At 40.6% G+C, this 13,735-nt stretch overlaps 1 pseudogene; it reads left to right on the forward strand.

Moving 5' to 3' along the window:
• Positions 1 to 6,404: 6,404 nt before the first annotated feature.
• LOC113172121 lies at positions 6,405 to 9,542 on the forward strand (annotated as a pseudogene).
• The last annotated feature ends 4,193 nt before the right edge of the window (positions 9,543 to 13,735 follow it).

The raw sequence follows: 13,735 nt of genomic DNA on the forward strand, positions 1-13,735 counted from the left end.
AATGTGTGTTTTGAAGAGACAAAAACTATACAAAGTATAGATTGTACAACTACAAAATACAGTCTAGTCTACATTTCTGGCAGGAATTAAGACCTTTGGACAGTAACTTTCTTCTGCACTGTGGTCAGGTGAGCCACTGCTGGTGTTTGTGTGGCCACACCAGCTGCCCCTATAATTAAAATGTGTATTTGATAAGACATTTACAGTAATTGCATAAACAGCTGAGAGATGATCACTCCTATTATTGTATAGCGCAATATCACACTGCTAGCATATTGTTTATGTATTTATTGTTCACACTGCTTAATTAAAAAGTTGCTACCCAAACAATTTAAAATGAACTCAGAAGCAATACTGCATGTATCACTACTCATACTAATAAGAATAATAAGAAAAAAGATAAGAAAAGCTGGGCTTTGTAAAATTTAACTGCAGAAAGGTATGAAGAGCTAGAAGAGAAAGAACCTTCACTAATGCACTTCAAAACCAAAAACCACAGTATTACAGCATACAATGTGACCAAATACAGCAGGGCACAGTATGTTCTGCAGAGTAATGTACGGTACGTCCAATATATTCTAGAGTTTTTCAGTACAAATAAGCTAGGTACAGGTTAAATTACTAAACATGAGTGTAACTGCAGGAAACAGTGCGTCACACTATGCTTGAAACCAAAGAGAATCAGATGAACATGCATTGTGTAAATCTTTTCCCTACACCATTTTCTCTCATTGAATTCAAGATTCAAGATTTTTAAAAATTATAATAATCCCAGTGAGAAATTGTTTTGCCTTGTTACCGTTGCCCTGTTCAGACAGAAAGAAGAGGAACCACAACAAGAAAAGATCTACACCAACAGAAATACAAAATAACATTAATAAAAATAACTTAACATTTACACAAAATATGTAATATGTAAAATATGTAGTAAATGAAAATTGCTCAATAATAAGTCCAGGGTGGAATGATAATATAAATATGACATAAATAATGATTCTGATGATAGTCAGTTCCCCTCCCTCTTACAGAGCAGGGAGGAGCTATACCGTTTGATTGCCATAGGAAGAAAGGTCCTCCTCAGTGGAGCACTTGATGTTAATTAGTCTCTTGCTGAACGTGCTCCTCCAGCACACTGTGTAGTCGGTGTGAGGGATTGTCAGGATTGAGAGAAGTTTGAACAGCATTCTCCTCTCAGCTACAGCATGTAGAGCAGGGGTGTCAAAGTCACTAATTAGATGTCAAGTAGGTCAGACCAGTACAATTATAATTACCTATAAATGAATGTAAATCCATGTTTTTCCCTTTGTTTTTGTGCGAAGAAGTACAAGTACATTAGAAAATCCTTATATTTAATGAAAATATCTCTCAACTCAGACAGCCTGAGTTTAACACCTCTGTGATAGATGATCGATGTCTGTTACTTAGTACACCAGTGGTTTCATTTTTCTTCAGAACTTCCCAAATTTCCTGGCTATAGGCAATGTTTATGCAATGGCTCTGATTGATTTTCCATCTTCTCTTAGCTTCACAATTGCTTGTTTTTCATAGACAGCTCTCTGGTTTTCACATTGGTTACAGCTCTTAACTATAAATGCAGTGTGAACATCTAGATAACAAAACACAACTGTCAATCACATGTTCCAATATTTTTTCATTACTTGAAAATGGGTGGGTTCAAACAAAAGGTGCTATCTTCTAAGTTCTGAATCAGATCCAGATGTAAACACCTGGAAATAAAAGCTGAAATGTTAATCTTATATTGTCAAATCCAAATGTTTTCAGGCTACATCTAAAATAAAGGAATTGGTCTCTTTGTTCCAATACTTTTGGAGGGTAGTAAATCAGTTTTGCAGCTGGTAGAATTAGTAAAGAAGTGAATATATTTTTAAAGGTGCTACTGTCAATTTTCACCAGATCTTGAAAACCAATGCTATTCAAACCATGCAATCCACACATACAAAGAAACCAAAGTAGCTAGGTGTAGGTGTATAAATGTCTATAAATTAAATCATGTGTAATAATTTGAAATGATACAGGGAGAAATACCAATACTTTTGGACTTCTCAGAGTACTCACATCTGAGCAAGATAAAAAAAAAAATCAGCCACTAAATATTTTTCTGCACTTCTCCATGTCAGTCTCTGGTAAGGACCGTGAACCTCTCATGCAGTGTGCAAAAACTTTTACCCGTAAGTGTGTATGTTGGTGTAAAAATCAAGCAGTAACACAATTTGCAACATATAATGCTGCAATTACATCAGAGTTTAATGGAGGGGACAAAAGATAAGATAAGATAAGATAAGATAGACTTTATTCATCCCACAATGGGGAAATTCTTTTGTCTACAGCAGCAAGGTGACATTAAAGAGGACAGTATAGAAAAGCAGTATAGAGTGGACAGCATCAATATTAACTACACAAGAAAAAACCTCGATGGACTCTTGTGTGCAGCCCAGGACAGAGCCGGCTTTCTTAACCAGTTTGTTAAGTCTCTTCCTGTCTCTGCCTGTACTGCGCCCTGTCCAGCACACAACTCCATAAAGGACTACTGAGGCCACCAGAGTGTCATAAAAAGTCCTTAGCAGCTCCCTGCACACACCAAAAGACCTCAGTCTCCTCAGCAGGTGAAGGCGACTCTGGACCTTCTTGTACAGAGCGTCTGTGTTGCTAGACCAGTCCAGTTTGTTGTTAAGGTGAACAACCAGGTATTTAAATGTGTCCACAGTCTCAATGTCTGAGCCCTGGATGTTCACCGGAGAGTGTGGTGGAGGGGACCTCCTGAAGTCAAGAACCAGCTCCTTTGTCTTGCTGGTGTTTAGGATCAGGTGGTTATTTTCACACCAGCCCACAAAGTCAGAGATGACCTTCTGTACTCTTGCTCGTCCCCCCCGGATACACAGCCAACAATGGCACTGTCATCTGAGAACTTCTGTAGGTGACAGTGGTGGGAGTTATATTTAAAGTCTGATGTGTACATTGTGAACAGAAAAGGGTGCCCCTGTGTTGCAGACTACCACATCAGACACACAGTCACACAGCCTCACAAACTGTGGCCTGTCTGTGAGGTAGTTAATGGTCCAAGCAGCCAGATGTTGGTCCACGCCTGCCACCTCCAGCTTCCTCCTCAGCAGTGATGGTTGGATGGTGTTAAAAGCACTAGAGAAATCAAAAAACATGACTCTCACAGTGCTCCCAGGGGACCACAGGTTGGACAGGGCCCGATGCTGCAGGTAGATGATGGCATCATCCACCCCGATGCCTGGTCGATATGCAAACTGCAGCGGGTCCAGTGCTGAGCTCACCTGGGTGTGGAGGTGGCTGAGTTCGATCCTCTCCATAGCCTTCATCAGCCTTGGGAGGTTAAGATGATGGGTCTGAAGTGGTTCGGCTCCTTAGGACGAGGTATTTTTGGAACCGGAACCAGGCAGGAAGTCCTCCAGAGTACTGGTACTTTCTCCAGGCTATATTAAATATGGACAGGACCACCTCACAGAGCTGGTCTGCACACTCCCTGAGGAGCCGGATGTTATCATGGCCTGTTGCTTTCCTGGCCTTTGTCCTCCTTAACTCCCTCCTAACCTGGTTCAGAGTGAGGCAGAGGGGGGTGGGCGGTGGCTGGTCTGGAGCTGTGGGTTGTTAGGGGGGTCCCTTTGTTGTGGTCGGAGGAAGGGCAGAGTGGACTGCTTGGTGCTGAGGTGTGAACAGCTGCAGCTGGGAGGAGACGCCTGGATTGGAAAGGTGTGAAGAGGGGGACGTGTGGATGCAGACTGGGGGCTGGGCTGAATCAAATCTGTTAAAGAACAGGTTCAATTCCTTTTGCTCAGGCTTGGTCACCTGTGACCTTGCGACCATTTCCAGCCTCACCATGGCCTGAGATGTGTTTTAGACCTCTCCACACATCATGGACGTTGTTCTGTTCCAGGCGATGGTCCAACTACTTCCTGTAGCTGTCTTTGCACCTTCTGATTTTGTATTTTAAATCCCTCTGTACTCTGCGCAGTTCCTCCTGGTCCCCCAAGAGAAAGGACCTCTACTTCTCATTTAGTAGGGCCTTCAGCTCAGGAGTGACCCAGGGCTTATTGTTGGAGAAACACAGCACTGTCTTTGTAGGCACTGTGTTTTCCACACAAAAAAGTATGTAGTCCGTGATGCAGTTTGTGAGACTGTCAATGTCCTCCCCATGTGGACTGCAGAGAACGTGCCAGTCGGTGGTGTTAAAACAGTCCTTTAGTTGCTCTGTTGCCTCCTCAGTCCAGATCTTCACTGTTTTAACCTGTGGTGTCTGCTGTTTCACCACTGGAGTGTAAGCAGGGGAGAGATGAACCAGGTGTGGTCAGAGCGTCCTAAAAGGGGTGAGGGGGGCAGAAGTATATGCGTTGTTGACATTAGCATATAGAAGGTCCAGAGTTTTATTGTCCCTTGTGTGGCAGTTTACATACTGGGTGAAGTTGGACAGGGTGGCGGAGAGGGTGGTGCAGACATGGTTAAAGTCCCCAGAGATCAGAATCAGGGCCTGCGGGTGTTGTGTCTGCAGCTGGGACACAGTGCTGTGCGGCGTCGGCCGACGGAGGGATGTAAACGGTGACTACCAGTAGGCTACATGGGAGAACTCCTGTGGAAGGTAGTACGGCCGAATGCCGACTGCCACCAGTTCAATGTCCCTGCTACAGTGTTGTTCTTTAACAGTGGCGTGGTCCGGGTTACACCATCTGTCGTTCACGAACACCGCCAGTCCGCCGCCTTTCTTCTTTCTGCTCTGCGCCATGCTCTGGTCCGCCCGCACCAGCGTGAATCCGTTAACCGACACCACGGAGTTTGGTTTGTCTTGATTGAGCCACGTCTCGGTGAAGCACAGCAGGCTGCTCTCCCGGTACACGCGCTGCAGAAGCATTAGCACCATAAGCTCGTCCAGCTTGTTAGAGAGAGAGCGGACGTTTCCCATAATTGTACCTTCGTTTTGTCTCCCGGCGTTTAACTCCAGCTCTACAGCATCGTAGTTTTCTCCGCATCTCTGCTGGAATCTCTGGCTTTTTAGCGTGGAGAAACTCAGCTCGAGCTAAGAGCTAACAGCTGGTCTCGAGTGTAAACAGTGGAACTGCATCCTAAAGGCTCAACTAAAAAAGTTGAAAAAGATCATAATACAAAGTGCAAAAGCAGTGAAGTTTGTGCCCTTTGTCGCAGGACTTCATATGGATTTATATAAAAAACAAAAAAACACAAATAAGGTGAAAGAAAACATAAAAAAACGCAAAGAAAAGAACACAAAAAGACAGAGCTGCTGAGACTTGCTGCCACACACGCGGCGCCATAGCAATGGAAAGTAGAACTCTAGTAGCTCAACTTTCTATGGTTTTTGCTCAAACATGATTTTAGTGTATACTGTACTAAAATACTGTATATAGTATATTGTATATGTATAATATACTGTTTGGTTTTGGGGTGCTCAATTAAAAGTTCTATACATTTACAGCTTTCCCAAGTTACTTTTTCTTTATTTTCATACTGTACTGGTGTGCTGGGGAGAGGGTGCTCAATCTATAGACAGAAACAGTCTGAACAAACTGATAAAGAGTTGGACTTGGACTACATTCAGCAGGTAGCAGCAGCGAGGATGCTCAGGAAAATTAACTTTATAGAGAGCAGTGACTCTTCGCCATGACTGGCTCCCATGACTTAGAGGTATTTTGGCAAAGCACTTATACCAAAGACTGAATGGGCAAGTTAATGTGTCTTTGTACAAGTACAAGGTTTGTACTGTTTCCGGACTCTACTGGAGAACTCATATGAAATTAAATGAAAAGTAAATTTTAAAAATCAACGCACACCCCCTGTATGTGGGCCTAAGTGAAATTTGGGTATTTGCTAATGTAGATATATTTTAAATATTAGTATTAGAATACTATCAACATATACTTTTTTAATAGTGATATTTTGTGTTATTATATAAGTTATTATAATTATTGTTATTTATAATTAATGTAGATCTGTAAAGTGCTTAAAAATCTTCTAGCATGTGTAGCTAGTGTTGAAGTTGTTAGTGGGTTGAATGAATTTTAATTTCCTTGGAGAGATGGTTTGTGTATGACCATGTTAAGTAGAATAGTGCATGGGTGTGTTTTGCATATAACAATCACCTTTACCTTTTTGTGTCAGTCTTACTATTCTTTTATTGCTCTGCCTGTGGGAAATAAATCCACTGTTTATAAAGAGAGCACATCTGTCTGATTCAGTGGATGTGTTATAGAATTTCTTTCTTTTTTTTTTTTTTTTTGAAAATGCAGCAAAGACATTCAGAGAGCTACATAATTCTCCTATGTTTGTCTGTTCTTAACCGACCCACAGTTTGGGGCTGTGAATGGTTTGGCAGGTTTAACATGCCAAGTTTGTTCAAACAGGGAGACATAATGATTGGAGGGATTTTTCCTGTCTTCCTTAAAGAGAAATTTGATACTTTGACATATGAGAGGGAGCCACCAGAAGTGAAATGTGAAGGGTAAGTTGTAGTATATCTGATTTTTCTGTACTTCATATATGCTCCTTTACTTTTGTCTTACAAATCTGACACTATATGGACATGTACGTCAGCAGGTCTGTAATTTTACAACCCATTTCAATCACAACCTTTTTTAGATTTGACCTGAGATCTTTTCGTTGGACCCAAGTAATGATATTTTCAATTGAAGAAATCAACAAAGATCCCGCTCTCCTGCCAAACATATCTCTTGGCTACAGGATTGTTAGCTCTTGTTCATCTCCTACAAGTGCTTTACGTGCTGCACTATCACTGGCTAGTGGAGTAGAAGAGATCAGCTCGACTTCCCCCTGTCCTCCAGCAATATCTGCCCTTATAGCAGAGGCAGGATCAACTCAATCTATAGCTGTGGCTGGAACTCTTGGCCCATTTAAACTGCCAGTAGTAAGAGAAAGATATAACAAAGGTTTTCTGTGATTTTCTGTGTGTTGTAGTGCTAGGTTAGCAGCTTTTTCATACTTTCGATGTTTTTTGGTGTTCTTTTATAGGTAAGTTACTTCTCATCTTGTGCCTGCCTGAGTAACAGGGTGAAATATCCAACGTTTTTTCGGACACTCTCCAGTGACTACTTTGAGGCTAAAGCTTTGGCAGCACTGGTCAAACATTTTGGCTGGGATTGGATCGGGGTCATACAGTCAGATAATGACTATGGTCGGAATGGGATATTGGCATTTACTGAAGAAGTTAAAAAGTTTGGTGTTTGTATTGCATTTGTTGGGACAATTCTACGTACGTACCCAATGGATAAAATTCTGAATGTCGTGGAAATGATCAAGCAGTCAACTGTCAAAGTCATTCTGGCTTTTGTTCCTGAAGGGGACTTTTTTCCTTTGATAACAGAATTAGTGAAACAGAACATAACAGGAATTCAGTGGCTTTCTACTGATGCGTGGATAACAGCACCTCAGCCTTCCACACTAAAAATCTACCAGGCTTTTGATGGAACCCTAGGGTTTGTGGGCCAGAAGATGGCTATGCCAAATCTAAAACCATTTCTTATGAGCATTAGTCCTTATAAAGATCCAAGTGCTGCTTTTGTGAGGGATTTCTGGGAGGTCATGTTGGGCTGCAGACCTGTTTTACCTGGGGAACACATCGACACTGACAAAATTAAAATATGCACAGGCAATGAGACTTTAATGAATTCCCAGGATATATTTTTTAATGTAACACAGCTCAGAGACCCCTATAATGTGTATAAAGCAGTTTATGCTATTGCACATGCCCTACATCAGCTTGTATTCTGCGAACCAGTTGGAGAAACAACAGTGATACCTTGTTTGAATATATCAGACATTCAGCCTAAACAGGTGAATAACAGCACAAGTATGGGGCAATACAATACACAATAGTCTAAAACCTAATAAATGGGTGGAGATTACTTTGTTAGAATGAACACTTGACAATATCTAAACAAAACATGTTCCTTTCTCAGGTCAATGATAAGTTACAAACCCTAACTTTCAGGAATCAGTTTGGAGATAATGTGTTTTTTGATAAGAATGGTGACCCTCCAGCTTATTATGATATTATTAACTGGCAGCTGATAAATGGGCAGGTGCGCCACGTTACAGTGGGTCATTATGCTTCTGTTGCTAATGGTGCTTATAAACTGATTATTCAAGAGGACAATATTGTGTGGAGGACAGGAAAAATGGTAATCATCACAATTTTTTCTTAAGCATTCACCTAATCATTTGCAAAGATTTGTTCTGTTCTTACCATTGTGATATTTTTAAACTGAAAGATTCTGATTTTATTTTTTTTTTTAGGTTCCAACATCACTGTGCTCTAACGTTTGTCCAGTAGGGACCAGGAAAGCTCAAATTAAAGGAAAACCTACCTGTTGTTTTGATTGTATCCCATGTGCTGATGGAACTATAGCCAATTTAACAGGTAACACAAACCTGTATGTATGTCACACTAAACTAATCATACTGAAACTAATTTCATCGCAAAAACAGTAATGTTAATAATTTTTCCCACATATTTAATGGTTAAAACATTATGTTGCAAAATTTAGCATGTTTCATTTCTTACATTTGATATGGATTACTTCATTTTGTGCAAACTAACTAGGTGCACAACTCATGCTTTGTTGTCTCATCAGGTGCCACAGAGTGCACACCCTGTCCACAGGAATACTGGTCCAATGACAGGAAAGATAAGTGTTTACCTAAAACTATTGAGTTTCTGACATATCAGGAGCCAATGGGAATAGCTGTCACAGTTGTATCTCTTCTAGGTGCCTCTCTGTCACTGGCTACGATGATGGTTTTTATCTGCTACAGAGAAACTCCTGTGATTAAGGCCAGCAACACTGAGCTGAGCTATTTTCTGTTGTTTTCTCTGCTGCTGTGTTTTCTCTGTCCTCTCACTTTCATTGGCAGACCCACAGTCTGGACATGCATGTTACGCCACACAGCTTTTGGGGTGACATTTGCACTTTGTATTTCCAGTGTTTTGGGAAAAACTATTGTTGTTGTCACAGCTTTTAAAGCCACATTTCCTGGGAACAAAGCTGCAAGAAAGTTTGGTCCTGCACAGCAAAGGATCATAGTTTGTTCCTGTACTGTTATTCAAAAATTAATATGTATATTGTGGCTTAAGTTGAACCCACCCTTTCCCAGATATGGTTTTCAGATACAGTAATAAGAAGATAGTTTTAGAATGTAACCCAGGTTCTGAGGCAGCTTTTTATGCAGTGCTGGGGTACATAGGAATTCTTGCGATAATATGTTTAGTTTTAGCATTTCTAGCAAGAAAGTTGCCTGATAATTTTAATGAAGCCAAATTTATCACATTTAGTATGTTGATATTTTGTGCTGTGTGGATCACCTTTATCCCAGCATACATCAGCTCTCCTGGAAAGTTCACTGTAGCTGCTGAAACATTTGCAATTTTGTCTTCAGCTTTTGGTTTATTAATTTGCATTTTTGTACCCAAATGCTACATCATATTGATCAAACCAGAAAAAAATACCAAAAGACATGTCATGGGAAAAATCTAAAAAAAGAATGATCCCTTAGCTTAAAAAAACATTTTATGCAACTCTTAGTACTAATATGTTAGAAAGGTACACATACACAGCTTTAGCATCTTTTCTTAATCATGATCCTAACTTTGCTGACATATATTCTAATATGTCAGCAGAAATGCACTACATGTTTTCTGCAAAGGATGAATAATGAAATAATTAAGTCAGTAACTTTTGGATATCTTAAATGGTTTATTTCAAAGCAAATTGTTTTACTGTGTTTGTAAGTGTTGTGTTAAAGCCATAGTTGTGAATGCAATTTAAAGAAAGAAGAAAATGTCGTATGATAAGAAATTAAATTGGACACAATAAAGGATGTACATATCAAAAGTAGTAGACATACACAACTACAAGTGAAGCTCTACTGGGGCAAAACTACACTGCAAGTAGAAGCTTTATTAAGTTTAATTAATCCTTTGATTCAGTGAGAATGAAAAAAGTCCTTTCACTGGAGACATCATCCAACATGTTTTCTTTTGAGATATCGTGCCTTTAATTACTAGCAATAAACAATAATATCTTTAGTGCTATACACCAGTGAAACTAAACATTGTAATGGGAAATTACTTGTGCTTTAACTTGAGAACAACCTTTCAAAATTTAAACAATTTGTAACTCCTGTGATATCACAATTACAGAAAACCTTTTTCGCTAGATTCTAAGACATTTTTTCAAGGTATTTTAAAGATATGATCTTGCACTTTGACCATCGCAATCAATTTAATCAAAGTGGACCTTGTGCCAAATTTGAAGAAATTCCCTTATGACTTTGCTTTGATGTCATGCTCATGGGAAGGGGAAGGATGGACAAAATGAACCTGAGGTCCCAGTCACCATGACTTTTGACCACCACCAGAAGCTAATCCGTCTATCCTTGTGTTAAAAAAAAAAAAAGAACAGAGTGCACTTCTAACATATGTGTGTCTATATGCATGATTTTAAAAATATCTCATTATTGTCAAAGTGAAAACAGGTTTCTACAAAGTAATGTCAATTAAATAAATATATGTAAGGTCAAATCAGTGTTTGCATTAATATTCACCCACAATGACTGACCTAATCCAACAGAGGTTATTTGATGCTTATATGTCCCTACAGTTAGTGAATTGAGGATCACCTGAGTGCAATGAATGTGTCTTAAGTGATTGCAGTATAAAGACACTTGTGTCTGGAAGGTCTATCCACTGGTTAATCAGTATTCCTGGCTACAATTACACCGTGAAGACAAAAGAACACTTCCAGCAACTCAGAGAACAGGTCATTAAAAAGCATAAGTCGGGATGGATACAAACAAATCTCCAAGGCACTGAACATCCCCTGGAGTTCAGTGAAATCCATCGTCAAGAAATGGAAGGAATATGGCACATGTCTAAATCTGCCTAGAACACCCGTCCACACATACTGAGTGACCAGTGCAAGACGGAAGACTAGTGAGAGAGGCCACTAACACACCGATGACTGCTCTGAGGGAGTTACAAGCTTTAGCTACTGAGATAGGAGAGACTGTACAAACAACAACTGTTGCCCAGGTTCTTAACCAGTCAAATCTTTATGGGAGAGTGGCAAGAAGAAAGCTGCTGTTGAAGAAACTCATGTTAAATCACAACTTGAGTTCACCAATATGCATGTGAAAGATTCCGTGGTCCAGTGGAAGAGTGTTCTTTGGTCTGATGAGACCAAAATGGTGCTTTTTGGCCATCAGACAATACGCTATGTTTGGCGCCCACCAAACACTGCACATCACCACAAACACACTATCCCCATTGTGAAACACAGTTGTGGCAGCATCATGCTGTGGGGATTCTTCTTGGCAGCCAGTCCTAGAAGGCTTGTGAAGGTAGAGGGTAAGATGAATGTGGCAAAATATAACTTAAAATAACAATCTTATTCATTGGGCAAGATAACTACAGCTTGGGATATGATTTATTTTCCAGTAAAACAATAATGCAAAGCATACACCGAAAATTACACAGAAATTGTCTAGACCTCAATTCAATAGAGAATTTGTGGATGGACTTGAAAAAGGCTGTTCACACCCAATCCCCCCACAACTTGACAAAGCTTGAGCAGTTTTGCAAAGTAGAATGGCAAAGTAAAATTCCAGTCTCCAGATGTGCAAGCCCAATTGAGACCTATTCACACAGACTCCATGCTGTGATGGCAGCCAAAGGTTCATCTACTAAATACTGACCTGAAACGGGTGAATATTAATGCAAACGCTGTTTTCACTTTGATATAGTTAATTCTTTTGTCGAAGTCGCCAACTTTTATTGACCATGATTTATTTATAACATCAAAAAAAGATGAAACATCGAATGGGGTGAATACTTTTTACAGGCACTGTAGTACCTTTGGACTATTACCAGAATAAACCTTGTTCAACTACAATTTCAATAAAAATAAATCACAATATTTTTGGAACCTCATTAAATTTGCTGACTCTGCTTCGTATATTGTTAGCTACTTTGGCCAGGCTACACCACATTTGGTGGAAGTTGAAGCTTGCAGGCCTGTACGAGGCAGTAAAAAAGGAATGGGCAACTGAGTGCCTACTTGAAGAGTTTCAATATGTCGGTGACTGGCTAGGGGAACGCAAAGGACCTGTCCCTGGAGGAAAAAGTGTTCTTGGATTGGCAAATCTTCTGCAATGTTTGATGCAACAGCAGGCAGATCGTTATGCCAGGGTGGAGCAGGAGTGCAAGCACAAAGAGGTGTCCAGTTTTCCCAGCTCCAACTAGGGGTGCTGCAGAGCCATCAGGACCTTCACCAACCAAGAGAAAGTGCAGCATTCTAATCCATGGCCTCTACACAGCATGCACTGGTGCCACCTGACATCAGATAAGTCAAGAGAGGCCTGATGCTGACCCATTACAGTTGATTAGTAGAATTCCCCTGGCTGGTAAGTCTTAAAATGCTGCCCTTCAATGAAAATGAGGACATTGAATATTATTTAGTTTCTTTTTGAAGAATTGTTCATGCCTGTCAGTGGCCCCATGAGGAGTGGGCTCCTCACTTAGCTCCATGCTGCATATGTAGCCATGGACATTGACGATACAATGGACTTGTATGATAAGTGGATGGTGCCCAAACAAAAGACAAAAGAGTAAATAGGAGACAACATTACCATGGAGCAATTACTGAAAGACCTAAACCCTGAACTGCGCACCTGGGAGAAAGAGTGGAACCCCAAGATCTCTAAAGAAGCATCTGATGAACCATTCCTGGCTGCCTGCCATCCATCAAAACATTTTCAGCTAAGCCCCACCCACCTGCACCTTCTGGTAAGCCACTTGGTGAGAGTGATTTTAGAGCCAGGAACACAAGCTAATAGCATCTCATCCTTAAATGTACCCAAACCTGTCCACAGAAGCAAATCCCTCTTAGCATGACATTTATGTAGTCAGACAGGTCATTTTAAAGCAGCATGTCCCAAGGCACAGGTTACCAAGAACTATATGTGCTTTGCACCCTAGTTACCTGCCTCTAAAATTCAAAGAGTGTAAACATGAGGATCACTATAATAGCTGTGTTTATAGAAGACAGACCTTGTATAGCGCTTGTTGACTGTCGTAATTGCACCCTAGTCCAGACAGGACAGTCTCCCAAAGAACGATATTTTTTGAGTGACGGTGTGTTCTGTATTCTTGATGGTAAATTACTCTATAGCAAAGGTAGTTATTCAGGTTGAAGGTCAACATTATTTGCTCTCAGTGGAAGTATCTGATCAGCTACTCTATCAGGTTGATTAGGCAGCGATCTCCCAATTCTGGCTGAGTTAATAGCCAAGCAGTTCTTTGAGGCTAGGACTAGCTGTGCCAATGAGAGTCTGTTAGTTGCCACTAGGTCTACTAGTAAACAAAAACAGGCTATGTCTACAGCAGGATGGAAGTAGTTACCTAAGCAGTGCCCGATAGTGAGCACACCAGAAAGGTGAAAGAACAAAAAAGCAGGAGACAGAGGAGATAAAACAAAGTAGACAAAAGTAGCTGAGAAGGTGTCCAAGGCAGTAGACTCTGACTGTTGCCCTTTCTAGTGACATTGCTAAACTACAGAGACAGGATGTCAGTCTAACAACTTTGTGCTACTTCTGTGTGCCTGAGTCAACTGAAGTGACAGGTAGAGGGAAAGAAGGGTTTGTGATAAAGGGAGACAGGCTGTATCACCGC

The sequence above is a fragment of the Anabas testudineus genome, chromosome 13, assembly GCF_900324465.2.
Source record: "Anabas testudineus chromosome 13, fAnaTes1.2, whole genome shotgun sequence".
NCBI lineage: Eukaryota > Metazoa > Chordata > Actinopteri > Anabantiformes > Anabantidae > Anabas > Anabas testudineus.